Below are 18,337 nucleotides of genomic sequence, written 5' to 3' on the forward strand. Positions count from 1 at the left end.
AATACTTGCCTTGCATAGTGTTTCTGGGCCAGGTACTATTGTCGGAGTGCTGTAAACCTGGAATTATTTAGAGTTAGTAAACAGTGCCTCTATACAGGAGTTATGCCAGCATAAGAAATAATCTGCCTCTTATTGTACCACATTATCTAGCATACTTAACACTGCAAGTATGGCCAAAATAATCAGATAAATTGTTAAAAGAGATCTCCCTTCCACTTTCAGTTCACATTTGCTAAATTACGTACTAATACCTTTATGGGTAGATCAGTAAATGACTGTATTCCTTCTACATACAGAAGTTTTGCATCTTATTGTGCTGTTTTACCTTTTAAACTGCATTTCCTGTTATTGACTAAATGAAGCCTTTAACACATGTTCAGCTCCCATCTCCAATAAGTGGGAGTTCTGGATAACTGAGCTGGTAACACTTTCTGGCCATTCCTGTGAAAAATGCCCAGTCCACCAGGGTGGCTCACAGCTGGCTTGAGGTTGTCTTCATTTATTTTGGTTCAGATGCCGATAAGAAGCATTCCTGAGGAGAGAGGGGTTAGTATTTCCATTCTGATTGTTGAGGTTATAGCTGCATCCATAGTAACAACCGTTGTTCAACATTCCCTTTGTGTTCTGCCTAATTAGACGATGATCTGTAGTTGTCCTGAGAAATCCTTATTATGTTCAGCTTGTTTAGATCTCATGTAATATTGTTCCGTGGACTGTCCTGCGGTGTTGCAAAAACACTTAGCCCATGTTGATCAGAAGTGAAAGTGTTTCATTCCATGGAGAAATTAGGAGCTCTACTGCTGTCAAATTCACTGGTTAAATGAAGCAGAAACTTAGTTCAAAGGCCAACTCCTGGAAGCATTTTCCTTTGCAACATTTCAAGAAGCAATACTTCCCTTTTGGGTTTGTCCAGGAGAACATGCCTATAAACTAAATGCCATGCCTTCTTAACAATGACGAATATTTCATGTCTAGTGGGAAAAAAAAAATAAATAGTGTGTGTGAATGGAGCAAACCAAAAGGGAGACATTTATTCAAAGGATCTTTGCTACGCCATCTGTCCTGGGGGAGGGTTGGGACTTGGGAAGTCCAATTCTCTCCTATAAGCCACATCCACATGATGAAGTGCAGGGATTCCCTTCCAGTTTTGTCGTGGGGCTTGACCTGAAGTTTGGTACTTTAGTCCCACAAACGTGCAGATGCTCCTAAAAAGAAGGATGTAGAATGAGAACAGCATGCAGAGAGGCCTCACGTCTCCCTGCAGATTGCTGCTGTGGCCCACGTGCAGTTCCAGGGGTCACACCGCTTCCCCCAGACTGCACTCCCCTGCTGCCTGCTTTTCCTTTGCCCTGTAAGCTTCCTTCTCTGATGTAGGTATGGAGCATAAAACCTGCGAGGCGCTACCTGGGCATTACCAAAAATGTAAATAATGATCTTCAGCACAGTTATGAAAGGGGTAAGGAATCAGGAATCCAGACTTCTGCTCCTTTGGAGTCCTGGGTGTTCTGCAAGTCTTTAGATGTGCTAATAAGGAGCGGGTTGCTGAACTTCAAGAACCCAGATTTAAATATTTTGACCCACGAGCACAGATACAGCAGATAGTTGCAGGGATTTATCTGTGAGTCTTTTCTCAGGTGAGGAGCAGGCTTGGCAGTGCTGTGCCCTGGAGGTGCCGTGCGGTTCGTCTGCCCACGGCTGCATCTCAGATCCTGTGCTGCTGGAACTCAGGCTCCCTTCCTGTTGCAAGGGAGCAGGTCTTATCAGCGGCATCTCAAATGTCCTAGGTCTTACCAAGAGCTTTTCACCAATCACCGGGGTGTTTTTAATCACTCTGAACAGGAAATAGCATGCTGCATTTAAATACTGTATATAATTATCATGGGAAATATAATTAGCAAGCGTAATTAAATGGGCTTGACTGCATATCAGACTGTTTCTTGATTTTTCACTCAATCCAGCTGTTTCTCACAAGCTCTTTACTTTGAATACTGGTGGTCTGTGATGGAACCTCTGCACAGAATGCAGAAAGAATTGCGTCTTTAAAAGCTATTCATTTAATCTAACTAGGCTAATTTATTTAAATGCAATCATGACATTTTCCAATACAACCTCTTTTCTCTACTTTAGATGCTTCATTTTGGAATGCCTGGATTCAACACAAATATTCCAATTTGAAAGCTTTATAAACCCCCAAGTATATAAAGTCTCCAATGGCAGAGACTGGCTCTTTGTTATGCGCTTGTTTCATGTCTTGCACAACAGAGGCCTGATTCTTGATTGGATTCTCTTATGTCTAATGATAATGGGGATAAAACCAGTGTGGTAAATAACTGAGTACAGTGCTGGTTTATGATGATGCTTTTTCCACCTTCTTGGGAAGGAAAACAAAGGAAGCATTCTGAATTACTGCAGAAAATACTGTGTCTTCTCTTCGGACAAACATCAGGGGCTCTATAATACCGCAGTAGAGTTAAAATATTGGGAAATACTGAGAGAAATGCTGATAAAATGAGAATAACTACATTTCCATTTAAAGAATGGTCCCCTTTTCTGCCCCAGTGCCCTACCTTTGGATTTGGCTGTGTGTGATGGCTGAAGTGATTGAACAGTTTGCTGCCTGTGAAAGGCAAATCGATCCTCTGCCTTCCTGTGAGCAGGACATTGCCCTTATGCTGGAATTAGTGCACTCATGAACCCTTGGCAAACTAGTTCAGTTCCCTCTGCCAGCAAAAACCGTGAGTTCTGAATTATCTGAATGAGCTGAGCTAGCTCACCAAGGAATTAACTGAACTAATGCCAGATCCATCCACTGGGCAGCAGGGACAACACATCCTTTTTTGTAGGAGTGGGTGCTTAGGTTGGCCCAGCAGCCTCACCTGACTCCACTTATCACTGCAGTCATGTGGCAAACGGTATCTGAAGATTGTTGTACAGCATCTCCACAGCCAGGAAAGCCTAAGACATTCCCATATGCCAGTGTGCTTAGCTGAATGGCACTAATTCTTAAAGTGAAAGAAAACCTATGAATATTTGGTCACTTTTTTCTTGGATCATGATCATAGCCCCTTATCTTGCATGAGATTTTGTTCTATACGTAGCAAAAAATGCATTTTAAAATGGTTGCAATACAGGTGCTTGTAGCACACAAGAAGCACCCTGCAACTTTCCAGCCTAATCCCAACCTTTGAAGAGCAGAGAGTCACGAACAATTTAGTGCATAGTTAAAAAGCAATGGTTAAAATTTTTGTTCTGTAATTTTTGTCTAAGAGTAAATTCAAGGAAGATCTTGTGTTTTCAAGAACACTCATTGATGAGGGGAAGAAAATAATGTAATAAATTATTAGTTCAGGATCTGTAACTACAGATAAAATGCTGGACTAACAATATTTCTCAGACACAATCTCATTACCATAAATAGTGGATGTGTGTGCTATCAAATTACCCCGCTGCATAAATTTGATCTGTATCAAGTCTGAGCTCTGAATCTCATTTCTATTAACTTTGTTAGGCGCCATGATCTACACTTTAGGCTAGCATTCTTCCAACTGTGAAAGAACAGGCAATACCTGACCCAGGACTAAGCTAAATGGTGCAGACAGACAGTGAAGACCTAACTTCAGCAGGCTGTTGGATGACTGAGACCATGAGAATGATCAGCATTTTGGGTCACAGAGCTGTGATGTTTTTGATATGGTAGTAGCAGTTCTATCCCTGGGTTTGGCATAATGTCAAGTCACAGCCTGGGTACTTTGTCAGGTCTCAAAGCCCAGCATAGCAGGAACTCAGGAATTGACTCTGTCCTTCCCTGGAGAACAAGCAATTAAAATTTGCAGTGGCTTCTTCATGTTCACTGGAGGCTCTGAGGCTCCATACTCATAAACCATCATCATCATCGAGTCAAAAGAGTATTGGAACTTTAACAGATATTAAGTACATTATATCTTGCTGAATATAACAAAAAGAGGTTGGAGAAATTATAATAGTTGATGTAATTACTTAACACCAACATGCTCAAAGAAGCTGATGTAACAGAAAAACAGAAGTTTATAGAGATAAAGGATTTAGCTAGCTTGATTTAAACAGGCAGTGAATTCAATACAAAGCTTCTTCCAAATCAGAGATTCTTTTCCAGAGTGTGACTTCAGTCAGTATTTCCTGCAGTCTGAGAGAAGAGGAGCTGGCCACACCATTTTAAAGATAATTAGCTGGAGAGGACATGACTGATGCTGAGAATCATTCACCACTTCCACCCAAGATGTCTGACTGACCTGATAACCACAGAGCAGCAAATGGCAGACAGTATAATTAAGGTCCCTCCAATGTGCCCGGTGTCAAAAATGCCAAACCCCAAATTCCATGGTTTCTTCTCTAAGCATGCAGTAGAACCAGTCAAAACAGTTATGAATAAGTTTCCCCTGTATCTGCACATTCCATAAATAGTACAAATATAATTTTATAGCAATAACTGAGACTTGAATCACAGGATTATCTGTTCAGATTCAGACAATTGTGTAGTTTAACCTCTACCATTAGAGTGCGAGCTTGGAAAAGAATATGGGATATAAATTAGTTCTTGCTTTTACAACAAAACCGTGTGGGGCAGAGTGCTTGCTTATTCATGAACTGCCTGACATACACCAGCAGCAAACAAAACTTCTCAAGAATAGAGATCATCCTGCTTCCATTGAAACCAGTGAGAATGTTGTCACTGCCTTTGAGGAAAGAACAGTGCCCCTCATTTACATACTTTTAAAGGGTCTGTCTTTTTTTATTTATTTTTGCTTTTGTTTTATTTTTTTACTTCCTTGTCAGTAGTTGCATCAGGTAGGTCTTTCCAGGTACCGAGAAACCAGTGAAATTGATTTTACATCAGATTACATCTTGCTTGATTGCATAGGTATATGTTGATCAAAAGAGCGCTGTAACTCCTGGGTGCTCAAAGAGCAAGTGGATGTCACAGAATTGCCAGACCTTCCCAAAAGGGAAGCTCCTAATAGCAGGAGGAGAAGCAGATCTTTTCTGTCTCCGGGAATCCTGGTATCACGGTTCCAGCTGAGGCTACGGAACACCAACACATTTCTGTTACCAAAGGGAATCGGAGCGACAGTAGCTCACACAGAAGAACAGTAGCCAGTTGTGAAGTATCTTGTGCATTCTGGACGTTATTTTATATTTTATTTTATTATAGAATGAGTTATGGGTAGTTTACTTAGCAAGCTTCTGTATTTCTGACTTACTGGTTATCCTCTGAAGTCATCCATCACTTTTCTGTTCACTTTGGTAGGAGGCAGAGCACTGCTGGAGGTTGAGTGCCTCTCCCTGAGCAGCAGCCATTCCCCAGGCAGCTCATGCTGCCCAAGGCACTTGTTGCAGGTTTGGTGCTTTAAATTCTGGAAGCAGCAAGCTACTTCTAAGTACTTGTTCTACACAACTGGAAATTGTTCTGTGTACCACTGGTTATTTTTACCCGTTAGCATAACTGCACCAGTAGTTACAGTAATCTGAATCATCCAGTGTCATAAAGCTGAGCCTTGTATGAAGTTGGATATAGGTTATTTCACTAACACCTGCGAAAATTTTGTGAACTCATATAGAAAATGAAAGTATTTTTTAGTCTTTAATTAGCACCACTTTCACCTAATTGTGTTCGAAGGATGTAGGAATGTGTTTGTGAGAAAAACATATGATAAGAGAACAGGTGTTTCCTTGCTATCCCTTGAAGAGCTGTTCTGTGGCCTTCTTGTCTCTGTCCCTAATTTCCATTCACAAAAGCTGTCATCTCAGCTCATCGAAATGGGAATCCCTAGGAGTCCCAGACCTGCAGAGGTGGAGCAGAGGGGTTTTGGTTTAACTGATGAGTGGCAGTTTGTGTGCTTACAATACGCGCGAGATGGTCTGTGCCCGGGGTTACTCCTGAGAGAGCCTCTCCGTTCCCGGGTACCGCGCTCACTGACACGCCTGTCTCTCGGGCAGCGGCGGGCCTCGAACCGGCAACCCTTCCGCTCCGAGCTCGGGCCCCCCGCGCTGGCAGCGCGCTGGCAGCGCGCTGGGCGGTACCGCGCCGCCGGCGCCCGGCACGCTGATTGGCCAGCCCGGCGGGCGGCGCAGCCAATGGGGCAGAGCGGAACCGCCGCCGTTCAGGAGCGGCAGCACGGCCCCTCGCGGCGGCGGTTCGAGGGCAGCGCCGTGGGTCCGGGTTCGAGGCCCAGCGGCGCGGCGTGCCGACGGCCGGTTGGTGTCGCGGGCACCGGGCCGCTCCGCTCATCGCAACGCGGTGTGAACCCTGCTGGGCTGCTGGTGTGTGTGCACGTCGGGCTCTGCCTTCTGCAGAGCACGCCTGCCATGAAGTCATTTTTGGTGCTGATTGAAATCATCTGTTTTCAGTTCTCTGACAAATTAATTGAACTTTCCTCTGACTCAGGGGCCTTCTGACTTTTGAAGCAGATTTTGTCTACATGCAGTCTCCCAGACGAACACAATTTGATTTTCTAGGCTCTAAACGAACTTTACATTTCCAGAAAGCCAATGAAAGCAGCATTTGTTCTGGTGATAGCACGTCGGCTTTTACAAACATGGCACAGGAATAAATGCTTATAACTTGCTTGTTTTACTGCTGCCGATAACCAGCTCTGAGACGTGTTAGATCCTGAGATACACGGTGCTGATAACGTGTGGGCTGCGGGTAACTTTCCTCCATGGGTGTGAAAAGAGCTCTCAGTAAGGAGCTGTGAGAGCACTGCGGGACAGGAACCAGCCGTGTGCCGTGCTGAGGAACCACCGCGGGGTGCATTGCGTGTGGATTAGCAGGACCTGCCAAGCTCAGCAGGAGTCCAGTTCCTCTCTGCCCCCCAAGTCCGGGGTCATCATTGGGCTCTTTAACAATGTGGCTCACTCCACCATTTTCTTGATCTATCTCTGAGGGCTTTTAAAACTCAGGATAGATTTAAGCCCATTTTCATGTGCTAATGTATCTTGCTGACCTGGTAATGAAGAGGATCTGCTGTTTTTCTTGACCAATCTGAATGTTCTGTTTTATCCACCCCATCCACTCCAAAATTGAACCATAAATAATTTAACTTAGCAACTCTCCTGGAAAATATGTCTCATCCCTCATATTAAATGCAATTAATACAGAAAGATCTCAATGAGCCTCTCGGAAATCAAACTCAACTCCTGTCCTATGCAACCTGGACTGACTGCAGAATTTTTGCCACAGATTCACCCCACTCCATTTCTAGCTTTGTCTTCTCACTAATTTACAGCTGCTATTTTGAGTAGTCGCCAGCACTGGTTCACTGAAAGTCTGTGTTCGATTGAAGTGTTACAAAGGAATTAAAACAAAGATATGAGAATCATAGCAATAAGTAGTTGAAATTTCAACACGAAACTTCAGACCCAAACATTCCCAAATGCCCAGGAAATGTGTAAGTGAACCCAGACTCCTACTTTACGATTTACTCTTGTATGTGAATTGGCCAAACCAAGCCCTCTGATTCCGGGTGCACCTGAGCCTTTTGGTCACTGTCTTCAGTTTCATTGATATTTTCAATCTGATAACAAGTCTGAGCTTTGCAGCTTTTTAAATTTTTAATTCAATTACATTACCATCTCTAGGACTATCGCTTGGAAGAAATCACCCTTTGATTTCTAAGCAGAACAAAGTCAGTAGAAGAGTCTCAGCAGAGCTTTCTGTAGGTACCAGAAGTGAGTGAATTTAGAGCTGTTACAGTCCACAACCAGAGCACCACCACAGTTTTCAGGCCTGTGTCTACCCTCAGGAGTGCTGGTGCTCTCCAGAGAACAGAAAAAATGTTAGGAAAATGTCTTAGTCAAATGACACATTTTAGGATGCCAACTGGTTTGCAATCTGCTCGCGTAATAATGTTGATAATGATATTCAGTGTATTTGCTTAAGCTTTTCTGTATTTATTATGCAAGCCTAATAGGTCTGTCAAAAACATAGCTAGAGATTGGACATGGAATCTGCAGCTGTTCAAACTTTTTACTCTCCAGCCACAATAGTTACTAAGGCACATTGAAAACTTGCTGTTGTGAGTGTACTATTAACACTTCAGGGCTCTGAAGCAACATGAAAAACAGTCGCTGTTTCAGGCTTTTTCAGAAATGTCGTGCAAAAGGATGGCTATATTCAGCTGGACCACCCAATCCTACCCAGTACTTGCATTTTATGCCCTGCTGTGAAATGAAGGTGCATTGGATGCATGTAATCTCGCTATGAATTTGCAAACTTTCACGCTATTCTGGCAAATGTCAGATTGAGGGGATTTTGTGTCTTTTTCAATCAGAACTCACACGGACTTTAAAATTCTCCTTGCATCCCCTTACAGTTTTACTTGAATAATAAGGAAGGTAAGTGTAAAGGAAAGATCATCGAGTTGCTTTGCATTGCTGGAGTAATGATGGCAAGTGATCCTTGTGCCGTAGGTGAAGGCTGCTGTTGCATGATCTTGAAGGGTGAAATGTGCATCCTCATACCATTTTAGGCCAATATCAAGTTACAGGATATGTGTAAGTACACTGAAAAATAGAAGACTTGTTCATGTTGGTCTGTAATAATCCTTTAGTCCTTCAATAGATGTCATTTGTCAACACTGAGAAATGTCTTTCAGTTTATGTTGAGAAGAATACTGACTTTATTATATGTTCATACAAATTATCTATATATTATGCAACTCTCCAACAATAGAACATACTCTCCAATTCTTTTACCATAGAATTATAGTTTAGAACATCAGCTTTTAATACAGTGAAAAGTGTAGGCATGCAGTAAATGAACCAGTAGCCACGAGCTATGACTCAAGTGCAGTCCAAGAGTGTCAACTCAAAACAGTACAGAACTTGAAACAAAAGACCTCCCCTGTTTATATTAGTTTGCTTTGAAGGATGTTTTTTTATTTTTATTTTTATTTTTATTTTTATTTTTATTTTTATTTTTATTTTTTTTTTCAAATAAGACATAGACCTTAACATTTGTGTTAGAAGCTTGGCTCCAGCTTGGCATCTAGCAGTTCCTTTTGCTCATCCTTCTACAATGCTAGGATATACCTGACCTTGCCTTCCATTTTTGACTTTCCCTGTACTGGCAGGTAATTGGATTTAATGCGTCTCCTTGGCTGAGAAAGAATGCAAAACTATGGGATGTTGTGCCAGGATCAACTTGTAGGAAGGGTAGAAAATAGAGACAAGCAGGCTGGTGAGCTGACTGCCTGTGCAGTGCCACTGAGCGTGGGGAGTTGGGAAGGAAAGACCATGAGTCTGGCTTCAGAATGAAGTAGGGAGAGAACTCTGTGCTGGGAGTGGTGGCCACGCCATCTGAAGAGTGCAGAGGCATGAAGCAAGTAGCCTATGTCCCTTGCAAAAAAAAAAAAAAAAAAAAAAAAAAAAGGAGGACTTGAAAGCACTTGTGATTATTCCATATGACATCTGAAGCAAAACTCCACTTTGTAATCTAAATTGAGCAGAGTGCACTTAGTACGAGAGTCAGATAATAAGGCAATGAACTCAGGGAATCTCATCTCAGCTTTTAAGTTGCATTTCTCTTCATCTGTGCTCATACCCCTTCTAATTCAGTTTGCTTGCAAATGAAGCTTGTTGAGGAAAGCAAAGAGAAATAGTTGATTAGCAGCTAATTCTCATTTAATAATGGAACAAAATTAGTTTGTCAGCGAAGGAGAATTCACTTCAGGAAGAAAAAGGAATAACATGCAAAGATTGCATCAACCAAACAGGAAATGGAGATGGTCCCATGTGGTTTAGGTAGTTTTGATTGCGATGCCAAGGGTGTAAATCGCCGAACAGCTTTTCGGCAGCCTGGAGCTGTTGTTGGCTTTCCCTTTCCTCCCGGCTGCTCCAAGGTAGCGGATCTCCTCCAGCTGCCTCCCTTCGCCTTCAGGGCGAGCAGAGCTGGGGGACCCGATCACAGCTGCTCTGCTGCCTTCATGCTGCGTCACTGCTGCCACCAGACACTCAGCCACTGCCTGAGATTGCTGAAAAAATATTTGCGGTTCGTATTTACAAACAATCGCTGGACAGAATTTGCCTGCACAAAGCGTTTGTCAAGCAATTTTGAGCAGGAGGACAGTTACAAGAAATAGGTAGTCCGTGTGGTGCAGGCTAATTTGCTGCCAGAATATGAAATACAGGGAGTACAACTAGGAGATGTAGCAGAGATGCTTGTGGTTTTTTCTTCTTGCCCCTGTTCTGATGATGGATTATGTCAGTTAAACATTTTAGGAAACAGAAGCCACTTCTCCATAGGAACTTAGCAGGGTAGTCACAGCTGAGCCCACAGACACCCCATGTTTGAATACAGAGTGATGCCAGCCTTGAGTGAATGAGTTTTAAAAGCAGCATCACATAAATGTGTCTGAATAAAATAAGAGTGGATCGAAAGCGGTTCCTGAGACTTTTGAGACTTAAGTTACTGACCTCTCTTGCTGTTGTCGTTCCAAATGTTTGGCAGGCTCTCTGACCACTATATTTCATTTCCATGCACCCTTGTACTTCCCAGTTCCGTCCAGGAGCAGAAGCAGAAGTAATAAAATACCACAAGAAAAGCTATTCTTGTGATATTTCCGGTCCTACTGGATGCAGCACCAACAGGAAGTCTCATGAGAAAGTCTGTTCCTTCACAGTTTCCAGGCCCCCTTTGGAAACGCAAGCAAGTTACTTGAAATAAGCTTTGGGGAATGAAACTCCTTCTCCCAGTTTTGTCAGATGCCATCCTCCCTTCTGGCAAGGCACATGAGCCTTGCAGCCTGTGATGCTCGTGGTTGTCCTTCTGCCACGCATGCTCAGACCCTGTGGCCTGCACAGCCTGCATGGCATGCTCTGTGTGGGCTACCTGTCCCCCAGGGGCCTGGGATGGTGGAGGGGGAGCGAGGTAAAGAGAGTCACAGGAGCAGCCCTCAGAAACTGCCACAACATATTCAATAAAAAACGCTATCCTTAAGAGCATTTATATGATCCTCATCTTTCCTTTCCTGCTGTTGCCCCCTACGTGCTGCAAGGAGGATGGGGAAGGAGCAGTGCCTGCTGGTTCTGCTTGCCTTATATGTTAGATTTCGGGTGACAGTTCAGTTTGGCCATATGCTTGGGAGTTGTACTGCCTCTAAGCCCAAGAAATGCCACCCAGGGTCCGGTTCCCAGCCCACAGGCACCAGAGGGAACCTTTCTGTTGACTTTGTAGGGCAGCCGGTCATGTCCACAGAGACCTTCAGAGCTTCAAACCTCCCTGAAAAGTTTTGCAGAAGCGCTGCTGCTCAGCTTGCTGATGGACACACACGCTGTCAAAGATGATGACTCAGACGTAAACCCTTCCTGAAATGTCGCTCTGAAGAATAAATGCTTTCCCTCTCGGTAACCGATACAGTATTTCTGGCTCTCCAGCTGCAGTCCCAATTGCAATGACACTTTGGCAGTTGAATAACCTTGTCATAGTCATCTGCTTCGACACCGAGCGTCTAGCCCAACTGACTGCAGGCCTCCACCAGGCTTTGTTTCCCTCACATGCAGCCAGGATGCAGGTTTCTAATGATGTTTGATACTCGGGACATTTGGAGCTGGAATGCAACCACTTAAAACTGTTTGGTTTGTCACTTTTGGACTTGCTACATAAGGCTCTGTTAATACAAACAGGCCTGTTTGTGATATTCATCAGACAGTGGAAGAAATTCCTCTGATGTCTGTATAATGCAGTGAGCAGACTCCTTGATTATTAACATACTGATTGTGTACTCTTATTTCAGATGTTAGCTCAGCACCGGGAAAAGAGAGCTGGGGGAATAAAAAATGTAAGACACATGACATGCTTGGGATTTGGTCTGTGAAACTGGAAAAAATATTTACACAGTTAGATCGTGTTATTGTCATTCTTTCCTTTTATGTAATATTTGGAGAAGCCGCTGAATTTTTAGTTCTTATCCAAATCAAGCCACACCTCTGAGCGTTGTAGGAGTGGGGATGGGTTCAGCATGTCTCCATCCTTTCTTAATCCTTTCATTGATGTACTCATTAGTGCTGGCACAGTGATCATCCGATGCATTCTCTTCCCTCCCAAGCACTTCCTTAAGCTCAGCATTTACATCCGCGCTGAACTTGGACCCAGCAGCGGGGGACTCTCAAACGCTTGCCGGGTGCTGCCCAGCCGTGCTCCTGTTTGTGGCTGCTGGATGCAGAGCCTCGCATGCTCCCTGGAGCTAACCACATCTTTGCAGCCAGCCCTCAGTAAAAGCTGCAGAGTCAGGAACCCCGCCTTGCTTGATAGTGCATGAAAATAGCCCCTCAAGTACAAGCCGCAGCAATCGATGTGCTTTGTATTCCCTGGCCAGAAATAACTCCGGTGGGTATCAGTTGCTGCATCCTGTCACCAGCTACTTAACAGTTTACAATACTTTCGTTTATTAATAAGGCATTTTTGATGCCTTAGTCATAGAAAACACAGCAGATAGATTTTGTATTACTCAATATTTTCATCCCTTGGGTATTATACCTTCTTTTAATTTACTCTCTGTTATTTCTGTGAAGGAACTTTCACTTTTGGTTAGTTTCAGAGCCCACCCTGGATATCTCCTGGATGATCTGAAGTACATTAGCTAGGACATTAACTAGCATTAATGTGGAAATTCAGAATCCAAACAGAACTTGTCCTGTTGCCCAACAATGAGTCATTGTCCTTTTTCTCTTTTTAGCTAACAGCAGATTCAGAAGCTGTGAGACAGTTTCCTGGAGATAAGAGATAAATCAGAGGGAAACCTGGCAAAAAGATGATGGTCAAGCTGCAAGATATCATTTCCTCCAAAGCCCCTACATACTAATTAACCATTCCAAGCATATTTTCAACAGCATTTAGGGATTTCCTCATCAAAATAAACTTCCTCCCATGTTATCTTCATTTTTGACATCCGGTGGTACGGTCTGATAGAAGAATCAGGGTTAGAATTCTTAGTATTGGGTTGTGTATGTGTTTCTGTGTGTGTATATGCACAAGCACCACACACACACACACGCACACGATTGAAGCTTTGCCAGTATTACTTAGGAATTTTAATGCCTCCTCCAAAGTCCTCTGTAGTCAGCAAGAGATTTTCTGTTAACTTCAATAGTAGCAGTATCGAGCCTCTATCCTTCCGCATCCAGATTTTTTCATTTATGCCTTATGACTTGTTTATAACAAACTACAGATGGGCTTGAGTCATAAAGTTCAGAGTATTTGGTTTAGAGGTTTTGCTTTGGGCCCATCCCTTTAATGTACTGCTTATTCCAGACCTGCCTTTTAAAAGGAAAATATTGTCAGAATGAAAGTGTATGTGCAATAAACAAACTTCTCATTTCCTTCCTCTTAAGTTTTTCCTCTTTCTGAAGCTGATTCCTTAACTGGACAATTAGTTTTAGGACTGCCATTGAATGCAAACTTGTCATACCTGATTTGCAATCTTTTCTGTTTCAAGTGCTATCAATTATTTTCTAACTAGATGCTCCTGTGGGATCAGCTGTCACTAAGAGCAAATTTGAACACAATGGGTTGCTTCCTATTTCCAAAAGAATCTGAAGATTGTCAAAGCTTGACAGGCAGCTCCAGTTTTAAGATGAAACAGATAAGTCGGGTTTCCCTGGTAGGTGCTTTTGAACACAAGTAGATAAAGGAAGCATTGTTTCCAAAGAGGGGATGCCATTTATAGTTCAAATTCACTCTTATTAAGAACAAACTGCAGTTGCTTTAAACACAGTCAAATATATTTGCACTGCAAGAGGTAATAAAATACCAATGAGCCTTTGTAAATGTTTCTGCAGACCTTGCTGCACTTACAAATTTGACTTTCTTTTTCTCTTTTTTTTTTTTTTTAATGAGAGATTGAGTGAAATACTTTAAAAGTCGGTGTATGGTAGAACCTAACTATTGTATAGATCAAATAGCTATGGTGTGGATTTTGTAAACAAATATACTGGCAGTCATCAAGAAGTTAAATTTATCTACGCTTGGTTTTGAAGTCGTGTCATGAATTGGATGCCTTGGTAATTATTTATATACATTACGCATGAAAATCAAGCGTGTGTTGTTTTAGTGATGTCCTAAGTGAGAAGCATTACAACATTTAGACCTAAGTTAACACTAACTTTGTTTTGTTCTGCACTTTTGTTTCAGGATAAGATAGTGCTACGGAATCGTTCATTTGTGGAAAACGTTGTGAGATTATCGTTGATTGTGGGGAAAATTATTCTGAGAGATGGTACTAGGTTAGTGATTCCAAGGTCTGAATTGTTCCAGGTGTCCAGACAAGAGACTCACTATTGGCTCTGGACACACTTATTTATTACCTGCTTCAGGAAGTGAGTAGTCCTTCCAGTCTTCTTCTGTTTGAAAAATATGGTCTTTTTGCACGTTTCGTTGGTGACTGATATGTCAGCAAATATACCACCTAGTGTCAGTTGTTTGGTTGAGTCTGCCCTGTGTCTTCACCCATTATGTAAAGGCAAAGAAATCTGCAATGCAAAGCAAAAAACTTTCTTATTCAAGCAACGAATCACGTGCCCAATGACTTCAAAAATTACTCAGATACTAAAATTTCTGATTTTGTTGTGTCTTACTGAATGAAAATTTGACAGGCTTTGTTGTAGGAGGTCTTTTCATCTGAGAGAGGGAGAAAGTGTTTTTTCTTCCTCCCTCTAAAATAAGAAACAATCATAGCAGGAAATATGAAAGGAAATTGTGATGATTTTAACTTGACGTTTGCAGTCAGTGTAACATTTTAAACTCAAATGTTTTGAAAATCTTCAATTAAGACCAACATCAAGGCAGAGAAAAATTCATTCAGAAGCATTACAGTTGGGAAAACACCAAGGAATGGTACATATTCTTAGACAGAGAAGTATTGTACAACCTGAATATAGCTGTTGCAATGTTGATGGATTGTTTCCAGAGCAGATCAAAAGGAAGAATTTTGGCCATGAAGGTAACTCGTGCGATAAACCAAATGGAGGAAAGCAATGTTATTTCCACTTGCAAAATCGTTGGGCTCCATTGCCACACTTTCACAATCACCAAATTAGAATCAGGTGTTAATTAGCACTTGTGTTTGGCAAGCTCCGTTTATTGAGAACATTTGCCTTGGTCAGACATTTGATTATTTTGGCTCTGAAACCTGGTTTACATTGATTTAATCATTAGAATACCTTCTTTTAAGGCTTTCAAATGATGCAATTAAGTGCAAGTACCACATCTCCTGCACAGCAACAAGGATCTCAACAGTTATGATTAATCCAGTAGATGTAAATAAGTAATTTTCCTCCATGTAGCGGGATATAATTCTGCAGCAGTCAATTATTAAAATAATATATATTTTGCTTGCCCATTGCTATCATCGTTCATTGTTATGTTTATTTATCTTGATGCAATTCTAGGCATCTTTACTGAGTTCCCAAAGGAAAAACACATAATGTTTATTGTATGGAAACGTGACAGTACACATCCAATTTGAAACTCCAGACATTCAAAAAAAAAAAAAAAATCTGTCTTACAGTTGCATCTAGAAAGCAAATAGAAGCTGTGGCACAAGTGTAGTACAAACCTATCTACCTTCACAAGAACTACTCACTCATTCTTAAGTCATCAATTCAAAAATCAGATATTTTCTTTTAGAAGCCGTTCATCTGCTTAACCATGTATATTCATCTGCTTTCCAAGACTTTTGCAGCAGCTCGGATATTTCAGAGTATTCTTTTAAACATTTCTGCTGCTTGTGTTATTGTATAATTTGGAACATTTTGCTAGCAATTTAAAATTACGTATTTGAACTAAAATCCCCCATTTCTAATGATCAGTATGAGGGCACAAAAGTGAATTGCAGTAATGTTTTACCTGTAATTTAAAAACCTTGCTCCTGCTTTTTGGTAGTGAGTAATAATTCAGTGTAGTCAAGATTTTGCTATCAGTTGGAGAAAACAACAAATACTGTGGTAAAATTAATAACGTTTTTGCTTATAAAACTTGCATTCATATATTCACTTTTTACATTTTCATGTTGTATTTACTTCCAACAGGAAGGGCTTTTGTTATCCTTTCCTTGAGTAATCAATTCTCTACATGCATGGCCAGAGTTTCTAATAGACCTACTGGCCAGAGCTGAGGTGTCAGGATCCAGCACTTTGTATTTAATTTAATTCCCATATGACAGAAGGAAAACACCCTGACAAAAGGAAGTAATCTCTCAGAGGAGTGCTAAATCTACTCCTTGAATAGCTTTACAATGGTGATTTTTATCAGATGAGTCATCTGCCAGGTTTTATAAATTGGTGCTCATGTTGTGGATCCACTGGGGTTTGTACTTCTCTCCATGACAATGACATTGGAGGGAGTAATGAGGAGGCAGCTGCTTAGATCAAGTGGCAAAGTCTGTCCACTCCTAAGCCTGTAGCCAAAATCAACAGCGTGTCTTTACAGTTGATCTAGGGAATGATGTTACAAAAATGGGATGTTTGCACTAATGACTTAGTCAAATACATCTGGAGCCTTTTTCCCTGAAGAAATGAAACTGATGTAATAAAACAGCACAGTCTCCTTATTATGTAAATCATGAGGCAGAAAGCTGAGGACGTTATTTAAAGAAAACTGAAGAAAGCTGAAGATTTGATCAAGTAATTTCCCGTTTTTACCCCATATGAGATCTTGCAGATGGCAGGAAGGAATAGAAAAAGATGCAAGCCGTCTAGCTTCCAAATGTGAGATGATTTTTTTCTTACAGTGAGTATTTAAGCCACTGAAAACATGAAATTTTCTACAGCAGATGTATCTGAACGCTTTTTGAGCAAGAAAAGCAATCCAGACTTTATCTGCACTTTCAGTATGTTGAAAATTAAGGTTACCACTGGTGGTGGGATTCTGGAGACATGAATTTTAAAAGGTGCTTAGTGACACACACTGGTTTTGAGCCCAGCAGCTCTCTCTAGCTCGAAAATGGAATTTTCCTACTTGTCACTCTAACCGAAACTTGGATACAATGGGAAACTGGGAAAGAATGAACTGGAATGTTTTCTCTGATTTTTGACTGGTTGTGCAGAGTTCATCTTTGATTCATTTAAAGCTTGCAGCCAACATTTTGACTTATTTTATTCAAGTCATTTGGGATCATGATATATTTTTGGAAGACTTTTCTCCCACAACTTGATTCAAAAAGTACCATCTAGATATGAAAGTAAAGCTTTATGGGTTTCTGCAGGTGGATGAAGAGAAATGAACCTACAGGCCATTCCCTCAGCTCTCAGCAAAGCCACTCCAGTGCCCCTACACAGAAAAAAAAAAGAAAGAAAAAACAACTCAGTCGCTTTACTCTTCTGGCACGGCAAGATTTTTCTAAGCAGATAAAGCAGATCTATGCAAGAGACAATGTTTTGAAGGGCAGAATTCAGAGATAAAGTTCTCTAGGGTGTGCTGCCTGCCACAGAGCACGCCTGAGTCTGCTCGACTTGCCCATCAAGGCCTGTTCCTTTTACATTTCATGTTCAGCGCAGGAAAAGGTGTGGAGGTGTTAGTGCATTACAGCTTGGTGTGCTATTGGAAAGAGCTCAAGTGCTTCAGAGATGAGATGATTACATGTATGAATTTACATAAATGAGAACAGAGAAGAGTTACTTTAAGATTTGGAGGCTTACCAAGAACTGAGGTGAGGCAGACAATCCATTATACTACTCTGCATCATTTGCTGCCCCTTGAATTTGCAGAATGTATTTTATGGCTTATTATGTGTAGCTCAGGTGTTGATCAAGATGTTGATGACTTTCACTGATTCAGCAGTTTCAATCCAGTGTAACTTTTCTCATAGAAGAACAATATTTTGCACTTTAAAAATCAACATTTTGTTTTTACTTCTTTCTGATGTTTTTTCCCCTTAATTTGCATGGTCCCCCTAATTCTCTTCTGGGGACCAAGAACTTCCAGCACATATGAGTAAACTGTTAATATGAAACAAAGCTATAGCCAGAAATCAGAAGTGATGACTACAGCTAAGTAAAATGTTCCTGTATAGTAGAGAAGCAAGATTTTCCATTCTGCACTGAAAAATCCAAAGACTTCAGTTACCTCATCAAAGACAGCAAATCATCACGTACTCTCCCTCTGTCTGCCCTTGCCCTAGCCAAGCGTTCAAGGCTCCAGCTGACAACTTCTGCTGATTCTCACTGGGGCAGCAGAAGCGGTTACTCATGCATGTGGAAAGGCACAAGGAGCAAGCCTGTGTTGGATCCCCTATTACTCTAGCTTGTTTTCCAGCAGTATTAATGGCAGGTAAAGAGACTTGATGAAGAGTTTCATGGTGATAGCCTC

The 18,337-nt window shown here is 41.6% G+C and overlaps 1 long non-coding RNA gene across 7 annotated transcripts in view; it reads left to right on the plus strand.

Annotated features, from left to right (window-relative positions):
* LOC104911065 (uncharacterized) overlaps positions 1 to 18,337 on the plus strand; it is a 272,623-nt gene that overhangs the window by 174,169 nt on the left and 80,117 nt on the right. The window contains exon 4 of one of the 7 annotated variants that reach the window (XR_014883457.1): positions 14,288 to 14,349. The exons of the other annotated variants lie outside the window; for them this stretch is intronic. This is a non-coding gene — a long non-coding RNA (uncharacterized LOC104911065). The remainder of the gene's footprint in view (positions 1 to 14,287; positions 14,350 to 18,337) is intronic. 7 annotated transcript variants of the gene reach the window in all.

Source organism: Meleagris gallopavo, chromosome 5 (genome assembly GCF_905368555.1).
Source record: "Meleagris gallopavo chromosome 5, MGAL_WU_HG_1.1, whole genome shotgun sequence".
Lineage (NCBI taxonomy): Eukaryota > Metazoa > Chordata > Aves > Galliformes > Phasianidae > Meleagris > Meleagris gallopavo.